Consider the following 10,809-nt stretch of genomic DNA (forward strand, 5'->3'; position numbering starts at 1 on the left):
ATAACTAAATAAAGAAGCAGCCCTCCCTCGTCTCTTCCTCCATTCTCACATATCATTTGCATATGGCTCTGTTTTAGTTAAAGCATTACAAATTATTCAGCGACTTTCATCAGAAAATTATTTATTAACCTTTAGTGATTTAACTTGTCTTAAATATGATTCTTAAAGGCATTTTAAAGGCCTGTGGTTGTTCATAAAGTTTTACGAAAGACCACAGGTAAGTGTGAGGGTGGAGCATCCATTCTATAATAAAATAACATACTACTTTTTTTATAAGGAAAATTTTCGCTACGAGCATTGATTGTCGTAAACAAAGCTCATTCCGTAATTCAGCTCTATATTGCTTCTCAATGGATAGGTCGATTCTTCTCTTAAAAACAAACCATTTTCAAATCTTTCATAATGGTACCTTACTGAAAAAAAAAGTTCTCAAAGTTGTTATCATTTATACATAATGTGCATATCGAGAATGGCAATGCGGTCTACAAAAAGTGGTAATCCAATTTGTTCAAAGTTCTACATATATCTTATTGGGGTCCTCCAATACAGTTGCAAAACAGTTGAAAGTGCATCAAAAGCCGTTTTGCCCAGGTGACGATATTACATAAACATAACGATAAACATGGAGGATGTAATGAATAATACTGCATTTTATATATTATCCTGCTTAAAGTTAAATAAAGAGCTAACTCACCGTCATGAGTCTTCCCCCCAGCCATTTGTGAAGCTCCAATTAACTTACAATTAACCCACAGACCCGGTTCAATAGTGAGCTGAAAAATAACATCGATATCAAAGAAGCTTCTGGAGTAGAACAAAACCAATCAGTCTTATAAATCAACTAATTTCAAATAAGAGGCTAAATATTCTCTGAAGATTAGCCCATACTTCATGTCGTCGTATAGTCTTCTTTAAAATCCCAGGGAGACCAAATTCTCAAGACAGTTCAGAGAATAAAAAAATGACTGGCTCGAAAATTTACACTATTTTTAATGATTAATTCCAGTAATTTTTAGACGCCTCTGACTTCCATCTTACTTTCTGATATGCCTAAGAATGAATCGCTTTCTAAAATATGGATGGTTACCACTAATGATTTTGTTTATTGTACGGAGCACTTCACGCTATGTCATAGGCATGAACAGCTTCCAGGACCATACAATTTTGCTTGCAGTACTCAAAGAACAGCGCCCTTCAGTAGTATTTCCTAAGATTTTTTTATTTTTTTAAATAAAATTTCAAGATGAGAAAGACCTGTTACGACAGGACTGGAAATTCTCGTGCTTCTTTCCTAATTCTAAACATGGATGATATTCAGGTTTTTGAAAAATCTCACAACTTCATCATGTTTGAGAACTGCAATTTTAAAGTTTCTTGCTGAAAATATCGTCATACATCTGACAAATATTCGCTTAGACAATTCTCAATATGATTTTCTGATCCAGACTTGGTTAGTCAGCTCTTTTGGAGCCGCCACTTATCGGATTTCACAGCACTTGTGGCTAGCATAATTATAATCACTGTAGCATACCAGATGTAATCGCTGTTCCTCCACACAGCGTGGAAAAGAGCTGGGTTCGAATCCCATCACGACAGAGGGAGGGATAACTTTTATCAGCTTCTTTTCAGACTACAATCGGTTTAGCTTGTCTTGGGCAAAGTTGTTTTTATTTCTAAAACAGTACATTAATCCTACAAACCAACGACAGAATACACGTAAACTTCAAACATGCTATACTGACGACTCATGGCCTTCGTTGCCTCGGCGCATATTCCAAAATAAACAAATTAGATTTCACACTAGGATCATAACTAGTAGACGGATTTTAGTTTGACAACGTTCCAAAAATTAATAGCTTATTGTCTTGACAATACCGCTATTAACTGGTCTTGATACTTGATCGCGTAAGAAGTAGAATTTAGTCAAGTTGAGTCTTCCTAAAAAGCAAGTGTTTCTGAAACTGGTGTTATCCCACGAGAGGTCGCTATTCGTCAGTATTTTTATTAATGATAATTTTGTGGAATGAAAATCACTACTCCACGTTATTTGTGTGCTGGCGACTGAACAGCACACAGAGAATATGGAGTAGAGGTAATAAATAAATAAATTTTCTGTTTATACTCCGGGACGACCAAACGGTCAGAGGAGTTTACAAGATACACAGAATACAAGAAACAGCACCGTATTCAGCAGTCACGGGCTTGAACCCCGGTCACTCAAGGCACGTGTACTTATGCACCCGCACGCCTGACCACTAGGCTACGGCGGCCTTAACTAGGGTACTATACTATGATCAGTCATAACTACAATAAGATTATAATATAATAAAATTAAAAGAAAATCAGAATGAATTTGTGAAAAACCAAAGAATCATAATTATGATTCTTCACTGCTTTTTCACAAACTGTCTTGAAATAAACTGGGAAAAAATTCTATTCATTGCATATTGAATTAAGAATGTGCGCTAAAGGCAACTAAGGCCACGAATCGTCATTGTTATTATTATAGACGTGTCTAAAATAGTGACACGTTCCCCACAGGAAGTATTTCTCAACTGCATAGTGAGAGAATCGAAAATTTATGAGAGATCAGTGAAGGTAGTGAGGGTCACAGCTGCCCAGGGGAAAAATGCGCCCCCATAAATAAAGATAAATTACCAATGAATAAGGAAATACTGCAAAGTCCTTATTGTGTTCGTTCACTTTTTGGCATTTCAAAAGTAACAGGAAAAAAAAAAACACACACACACATTACCTTTAAATACGAAACTTTTGGCACCCAAAAATATATTTATGCCCGCGGGACAGGTGCCCTGTTTTGGCTCTGGGGAACAGGAGCCTTACCTAGATAAAACCGGATACGATGATGATTATAACACTTTTTAATTCCTCATTACATCAGATTTTTCACTCATTTTCAGATTGGCTCAAATCTTCTGGAATTAGTCCTAAGAAAAGCTATTTACATCACAAAGTTTTCAATCCTTTTTTATTCTGACTAACACACTGCAAGGAGGTTTTTCATTTCCTCATCATTCAAAGAGAGATTAAGAGGGACGAGAAAAAAAATAATAAATAAATTTGAAAATTCGTAGTGTTATCTGTCGAGCACGTAATAAACCTCTTTTATAAATCAGGCTACCGTAGCCGAATGATCAAATACGAGGGTACAGTAGGACATGTTTTTGAACTGATCATGATTCTGGCCCGTGCGACTGCTAAATACGGTGCTGTTCCTTGTATTCTCTTTACCTTGTAAACTGATATGCTGAACTACATCTGATTATATTATAACAGTTATATCTTCAGTTATAACAGAAAATTATTTGTTCTTAATTTATTTTAATGTTGAATGAATTGCTTAGACTAAAACCATATGTAACGCGTTGGGAGTTTCAGTCAAGCGCACTGCTAGAGAACAACTGTGGATGATTGAACGTCTTGAGGTGGGAACGAACTGATCTTAGCTTTCGAGCCTTCAGTTATAGAGTTAAAAAATTACTAGGTTTCTTCATCTTTTGTGGCGAACTCCGTACTAACACAACAGAAACAAAGTTATGAGAAATCTATTACTCTTACTTGTTGATTTTTTAAACTGTTTTTCGTATTTATTTATTCATGATGTTCTTTGCTGATACTATTTTTGTGTGATGAAATTTTCTAATAGTTTTGAAATTAGCAACTTCGAAAGAAGAAATACGAATTAACTTTTATAAAGTAAGTAAAACTTCAGCGATTAAAATGCAACTATACTGAAATGCTAAAGCTAAAAGTGAATAAGGTATCCGAGGCTGAAGGTATTTGTATAATTATATTAAAATAATTCGAATTATATTAAAACAGTCAGCAAAAGACACACAAACCTTTGGCCATCATTATGGGAGAATCTTTGGATTCGGGGGTGATCTCTGAAGATTGGAAATGTGGAAATGTCTTCTCTATTCACAATGATGCCGCAAAGGGTAAAGTGAGTAAACTACAGATTTGTAAGCTTGGCTTCAGTCCGGGGAAAATGATGGAGTCAATGGTTAAAGACGTAATGCAGGATCATCTTAACAGGAATGTAGTTATACGGCAATCACAGCATGAATATATAAAAGGAATGCATCTTGTCCGACCAATCTGATTGGCTACTATGACACAGTAACAAAGGACGTAGATGCAGAATATAATTTTGACATCATATACTTAGTTTTCAGTAAAACTTTTGACCTTGTTCCCCACGAAACATCGGTATACAAACTGGAGCAATGTGGCATTAGGGACAAATCACTGCTGTAGATAAGGGAATGGTTGAGTGACATAAGAGGGAAAATGGTTATTAATGGGCACATCTTCTTGGACTAATAATATTAGTCGGTCCCTCAGGGTTCAGCACTGGGCTGCTTATTGTTTTCATTATTTATTAACAATACCGATGAAGACATATCAAGTTTAATGCTTAAGCTTTCTGATGATTCAAATGTTGGCACAGTGGTAAATGATGGGAATCAGGGTATGCTACTGCAACATGACCTAGAAATATTGAGCTGATGGATTAGGAACTTGCGAGGATATCTTATTGAAGACTTTAAACAGAATGATAAACTAAATACTGTTGGGCATTCTTACTATTTCTCCGATGACACACATAAGGGGATATATATTTTAATTGAAGGAAGATTAATTGCACGATAAACATCTGAAAATTGCTTTCAAGCCAGAGTGTCATTGATTATTGAAAAAAAATTATATGTGGTGTTGTGGAAATAGGTAGTTTGAATTAGACAAATTATCAGAGGGGATGCACAAATGATGTGGGTGGCATTATTGTTTACAGCCGATGCTGTATGAGCTTGCTCCCTTGTGTCATTTTGTCTCTAGAGAGAGAGAAAGAAAATTATTATAATAACTGCACTTACAATTTAAAGAATTAAATGAGATTAATGCAACCTCTTCAAACCAATAAGCAAATATAAAGGTCGTGCCTGCACCAACGAAGTTTTGCATCTGTTGCATCAATTACAACAAAATTGATAATTTAAATAAAACATGAGGGAAGGCAAAAGGGAATAACCTGTTGATTCCATCGTACGTAGTAGAAAGAAAAAAAAAATGATTCTAAAACTTCATTTTGGATAAAATGCTTTTTTACGAAAAGTTGCAGAATACCAAAATAATAAGTGCTAATTTTAAATTTAATTTGCTAAATAGAGTATGAATTATAGAAAGTGCGCTAAAACCATATTTATTAAGAGGTATGGGTGTATGTAATAACAATAAATAAACTATGTGCAATTTATATGTGAACTATGTTTAGAGTAAACTTTGTAGAACCGTTCAGTTAAACACTGGAATAATTCGACTGAGAAAGCAATGTTCCTCATACCATTTAACCTTTAGAGTCCGATTTAAATGAAATATGTGTCCTTTGTTTTCTAGAAAGCGGTGTATTTCAAAGGTTATCATCACTTGTCGAACAAAATTCTTTTCTACCCGCTTATCATATTACAATTACCATATGCTAAGCACCTCAAGTTTTTTTGAGCCTCAACGAATAAATCAAAAATTCAGATTTCGGGGGCGCGTGTGTGTGTGGTGGATAATGCTAGGCTTTCTCGTTTGCCACTACACTGCTCGGTTGCAGTCTTGAACATGCCAGTATTACTATTTTCTCTAAGCTTTTTGATTACAGAACGTACACATTATTTTGTAAATATTCTTTATATGAGTTCTAAGTAATGTAGCCATAACTTGTTGCAGTTTAATCACATTGAACTCCTGTTGTTTCTCAATATTTATTCTGACTAGAAATGTATCTCAATGTAACAAATGTTTCATTAACTTATCGCCATTAGTTTTCCTTAAGGTGCTTGCAGTAACATTGTCATACGTCTTCATGAAAAATGTGCGTGATATTTTCAATTCCTCCCGCCCTCCCCCACACCGAAATAGGAAATGCTACTATAATAAATTAATTTATTCTCTTACGCGCACAAGAATATTATTAAATTAATTTATTCCGTTATACACAGGAATATTAATAAATTAATAAAATTGTTACAAGGAATTAATAAATTAAAATCCTTACCCGTCTAATTTCTTCTTACACGCGGGGCCACAAAAACTGTTACCTCCGGACATTGCACAGCCAACTGCTAATTTTCACACTAAATGTTAATATCTGAAATTACCTGACAAGCGTCGTACATAATATGGGCTGCGAATTGAAAATTAAAAGGAGGACACTCTCATTACATTGTCGTCAGTAGCTGATTCATCTGCAGTGGGCTGTAACACATTATGCGGAAGGCCGCAATTTGACATATTATTACCCACAATCACCTAAAACGCGAAAGTTATGTTTTACACCTGGAAAAATTTCCATAGCAGCCTTCGGATGCGGGGAACTGTCACTGGAAGTACTCACCTTTTGGGGGGGGGATCCCTCAAGGGCATTACTGGATAGAGAGAATGGAGAAACGCGTGGCTGTTGGTTCTGAGTAGTCGTGGCTGTCGCATGCCTTCATTATCTTGTCATTAGAACGTCGTCAACCGCTTCCTGGGGAGCGCAAGGTCAGTGTGACTGATTTTGTTGGTTCCTCCTCGGTTGTGAGCGACACGCATGCCTGCATTGTGCAGTGCGACACTGACATCTCGAGCAGTGCTCTGATGGAGAACAGGCTGATGCCTAGACTCGAGTAATCGGTCCGGGGCTCCATATATCCTGACTTTGAGTCGGTCAGAAATGTACGGTGACAAGACGACCACCCTTAAGCTGTCACGCTTTCTCATAATTTGTCATGGATGAGAGTGAGATTCCAGTGAAATTTTAGAGTGGTTGCTGTCAAGATTCTACGAAATACGCCAATTAGGCATTTCTATGGGTTCGGAGACACTTTATGTTCCGTCTGTGTACAGCTACTAAGAAGTAAATAGGCACTTTGAATCCGAAACTTGGTTAAGTTCAATTTCTTAAGTACAAAACAATAAATATCAATAAAAGATTTAGTTAACTTCATAATCTCTGATAGCGCAATCCACTGGTGATTATCGGGGTAACTGCGAATTTGACTCTCGAATTTTAATTAATTTCTTCTTTCCTCTTGTTCAGAAAACTGTTCTCTTTCCATTTATCATTATCTGGTCATAAAACAGTAAGTGATATCATATTTATGGAGTGCTTATTCACACAATTATTTTCTGAATAAATTGTACACTTGTAATGTTTTTAAAAATTATAAACGTTTGCCTTTTTTTTTAAAAGCATTATTCAAATTTAACATTATTGCTGTCGAATTTAAGAGTTCAACAGCAGTAATGCTAAATTTGAGTGGAGACATATCGTCCGGCTGGCTTTTAAGTTTCATTTCTACGTGCCCAGAATCTGCAAGAATTCCCCACCTCTAAATGGACTTTTTAATTAAACTTTTTTGTTCCTCAACAGTTTCTAGTTGAAAATATTGCGCTTTTTTTTCAAATGTGTGTAATGTAGCAACACTGATTTTATTTAAGAAAACCGCACAGCTAGTTGAAGAACATTTAAAATATTTCGACGTATGATAATTTCAGTTGAGCAATGATAGCTCTAGCACAGTGAATCAGACGTACTTTTAAGCAGAAGCGTTATTTATTCCAGATTACATTTTTGATAAATACCAATGACTCAACTGATTAGTTTAACATTCCTTTGAGATAAAAAATCGGGTAAAGAATCAAAAAGACTATATTTAAGAAATCTTTATTGCAATAATAATAATAATGATGATATTACAATTCGATACATTGCAATGTTGCCCTTCACGGCCACCAGGCCATTGTTTATTGCATTATTTCGAGATAGAGACAGAATTACTTCTCTCCACTGAAGGTAACACTGTTAAAATTACAGAATGTATCCTCAGCGTAAGTCGAACTCAGTACAACAAAATGTATTGAGGTTTTTTTTTTTGCTTATGAAATATATTGTCTCAATATTATGTAAGCAAGATGGTCTCTCCCCTCTTTCTTTCCTCCTTAACTAAAATAGGTATCATTGATTTGAAGGCATTGTAAAATGCAATACGACGTCGTGATCTTGAACGTGTACTCTTGTAAAAAAAGAGAAAAGTGCCACGAAAATGCACGCTTCACGAGCCTACTTGCACGCCTCACGTGCTGATCTATGTGTGGTCATCCGTTATCTGAAATCAGATGAATCGCCTACAGTTATGTAGGATGTCGCTGGATGTAGTCCAAGAACGTGAAATGTAGGCTCACAGTTCCGATGGAAACGATAAAGTTAGCTCACTGGAAAACTGCTCAAAGTAGTGGAGATTACGCTGACCAGTGATCAGGGAGAACAGTAGTTTCTAACACCTCCATCTTTGTGTGCGTTTCGAGACGGCTGATGTTGGCTTCGAGCAATCCTGCCAATCTTGGTATACTTTTCCTCTACGACTCCTCAATACCCTCCTCCCGCGCCAACGGACCAACCGCGATTCAAATGAAATTCTTAGATGACGCCGAGCCTTGCGGGGGGCAGCCAGCGCCAACCCCCCATTGTTTCATTCCCCTCGTGGTCATTACGCCGAAACTATGCATCACGGCACTGGGATTACAGAGCTGGTGTCCATAATTTCGGGTGTCTTTGAATGCTAATTCTTAACTTTCGGCGTGCGTGCTCGGTGGGTTAGAGATGGGCACGCTTTAGCAGTCCACGGCCAGCTAGAAAAAACAGTGCAGACGGTAAGGTCGGATGTGGCAGCGAGCTGAGTCACGATTCCCTTCCAAACAAAATAACTGTCATTAGGAGCCGCAACCCGTGATTACGAGCAACATCGCGCTCGCATCTTTTCTCCCTTCGGGAAATGATAACGCAGAACCCGCTATGCCGGCTGACGGGCGGACCTTGCGCACTGCCAGCCGCCGGCAGCCGCCAGCTTCGTAGCAGGACGCGGTCATTAGGCGCAGGGCCCCGACACCAACGACACCACAACAGCCGAGATCAGATGTCCAAGTGAGCTATGTATCTGTAGACAGACTTGGGAAACAGAGTCATCCATCACAAACTAAGGAGGACCATAGCTCACATCTGTTGATGGAGTTTCCTTGCTCTTCAACCTTTTTTCTTTTCTTTTTTTTTCCTTTGGGCCATCAACAAAGTCATAAAGCTCTTGATTACTTCTGGGACTAGCGATGAACGATCTAATGCACAGAGAAGTCGAGTATGGTGGAAAATATTCACTACTACTGCGGGTTACCAAAAGATCCCAAGAGAAAGTATGGCTGAACAGAGAAATTTGATAGACAGTAACTGTTATGGATATCATAGAGCTACTTGTTCGTAGATTTCTTCTCTTTATCTATCACAATGTGCAGTTATAAGATTATTAAATACATTGATAGCATTAAAGAAAATTGTGTGCCGTGCTAAGCTTATGTGTGACACTCAAGGGCAGATATCGAGGGAAAACACAAATCTCTGTCTTCTCCGTCCCCTGATTTTTCTTACAAAGGTCAGAAAACCACATGCATGGATTTCCAACGCTATCGGATATTAGAAATTTAAGATTTTTCATGCCAATCATATTGTTTGCTTATAACATTTCGCCCTCTCTGGTAGCACAGTGGTTATAATCACCATCCTTCTACCGAGTTTTAGTAGTTGCAAATTATGCAGGGAAGCAAGTTTATAAAATGCCAGCCAAAAAAAAAAAAAAAAAACGCAGCACCTACATCAATGTCCATCCGTACTAATAATATCTTATCGTTCCTTAAATTTAATTAATCTTAATTTTGCCCACTTCTACAGCACTAGATAAAAGGTTGTTCAAACAATCAATTACTCTCTGGCTGAAAGCAAAATCTCGCAAATCTATCCTGCAGCCATCCTATTTAAATTTATGTTCCGAGTATGTTGCCCGATAAGGATGTTATCAGCTCAATCCATTTAAAAGGTTTTAAATGGATTGAGCAAACAATCCATTTAAAACCTTGAGCAGTTTAACGAGGTCTCCTCTCAAGTGCTTGCTTTCCGGACGCTGCAATTCGCAGAACTGAAGTCTTAGTGGGTTTCAGGCGAGGGTTTCATGGTTTTTCGTCTGGAAACTCGGGTTTTTAGCCAAGCAAACCGACAGAAGAATATACTGATGTCTCATAGTTTAGTTGCTTTAGCGCTTAATACTTACCTAGGCCAGTCTTCGGAGCAGCTTAAGAAACTTAGACAACTTAAGACTCTTTTTCCCAGTAAACGCCACAGAATTTTTAGTTAACTAAGGATTGAACCAAAAAGGTCTCTGCCGACAAGACCAACAGGTTACAAGTCTTAGCAGACTCGATCCATCTCATCTAGCTTAAGTGGACATTTAGATAAAAACAGCAGTTTTTAATCTAGATGCCACAGTAACCAGTTTGCCGCTGAAGTTAAACTAAATTTTACTATGAAAAAGTGATTATAAGAAATTCCATAATGTACCACAGTATGCATGTATGTAAGAACTTAGCTCAGAATTAAATTACAGTACCCTTAAAAACTTTATCTGTTGATTATTCTAAATATCAATCTCAAAAGTTATACAAACGCATAAATGCAATAAAGACCTTTCATGTTTCATGGATTATATAACCTCATGTTCCTGGAAATTTGATTCATACTTCTGCATGTAACACCCCCCCCCCCCCAATGGCTGTTTCAAAGATGTCTTCTGAAGGGAGAAATAATAATAAACAGAATCTACTGTAGATTCATCTAAAAGAGTTTTGATAGTAGGTTGTCATACAGCGAGTATGTCCATTGTGCAAGATAGCAGAAAAAACGGAAACACAGAAAATCAGCTTGAAAACATCGAA

Source organism: Mastigoproctus giganteus, chromosome 6 (assembly GCF_048544385.1).
Source record: "Mastigoproctus giganteus isolate SK-2022 chromosome 6, ASM4854438v1, whole genome shotgun sequence".
Classification (NCBI taxonomy): domain Eukaryota; kingdom Metazoa; phylum Arthropoda; class Arachnida; order Uropygi; family Thelyphonidae; genus Mastigoproctus; species Mastigoproctus giganteus.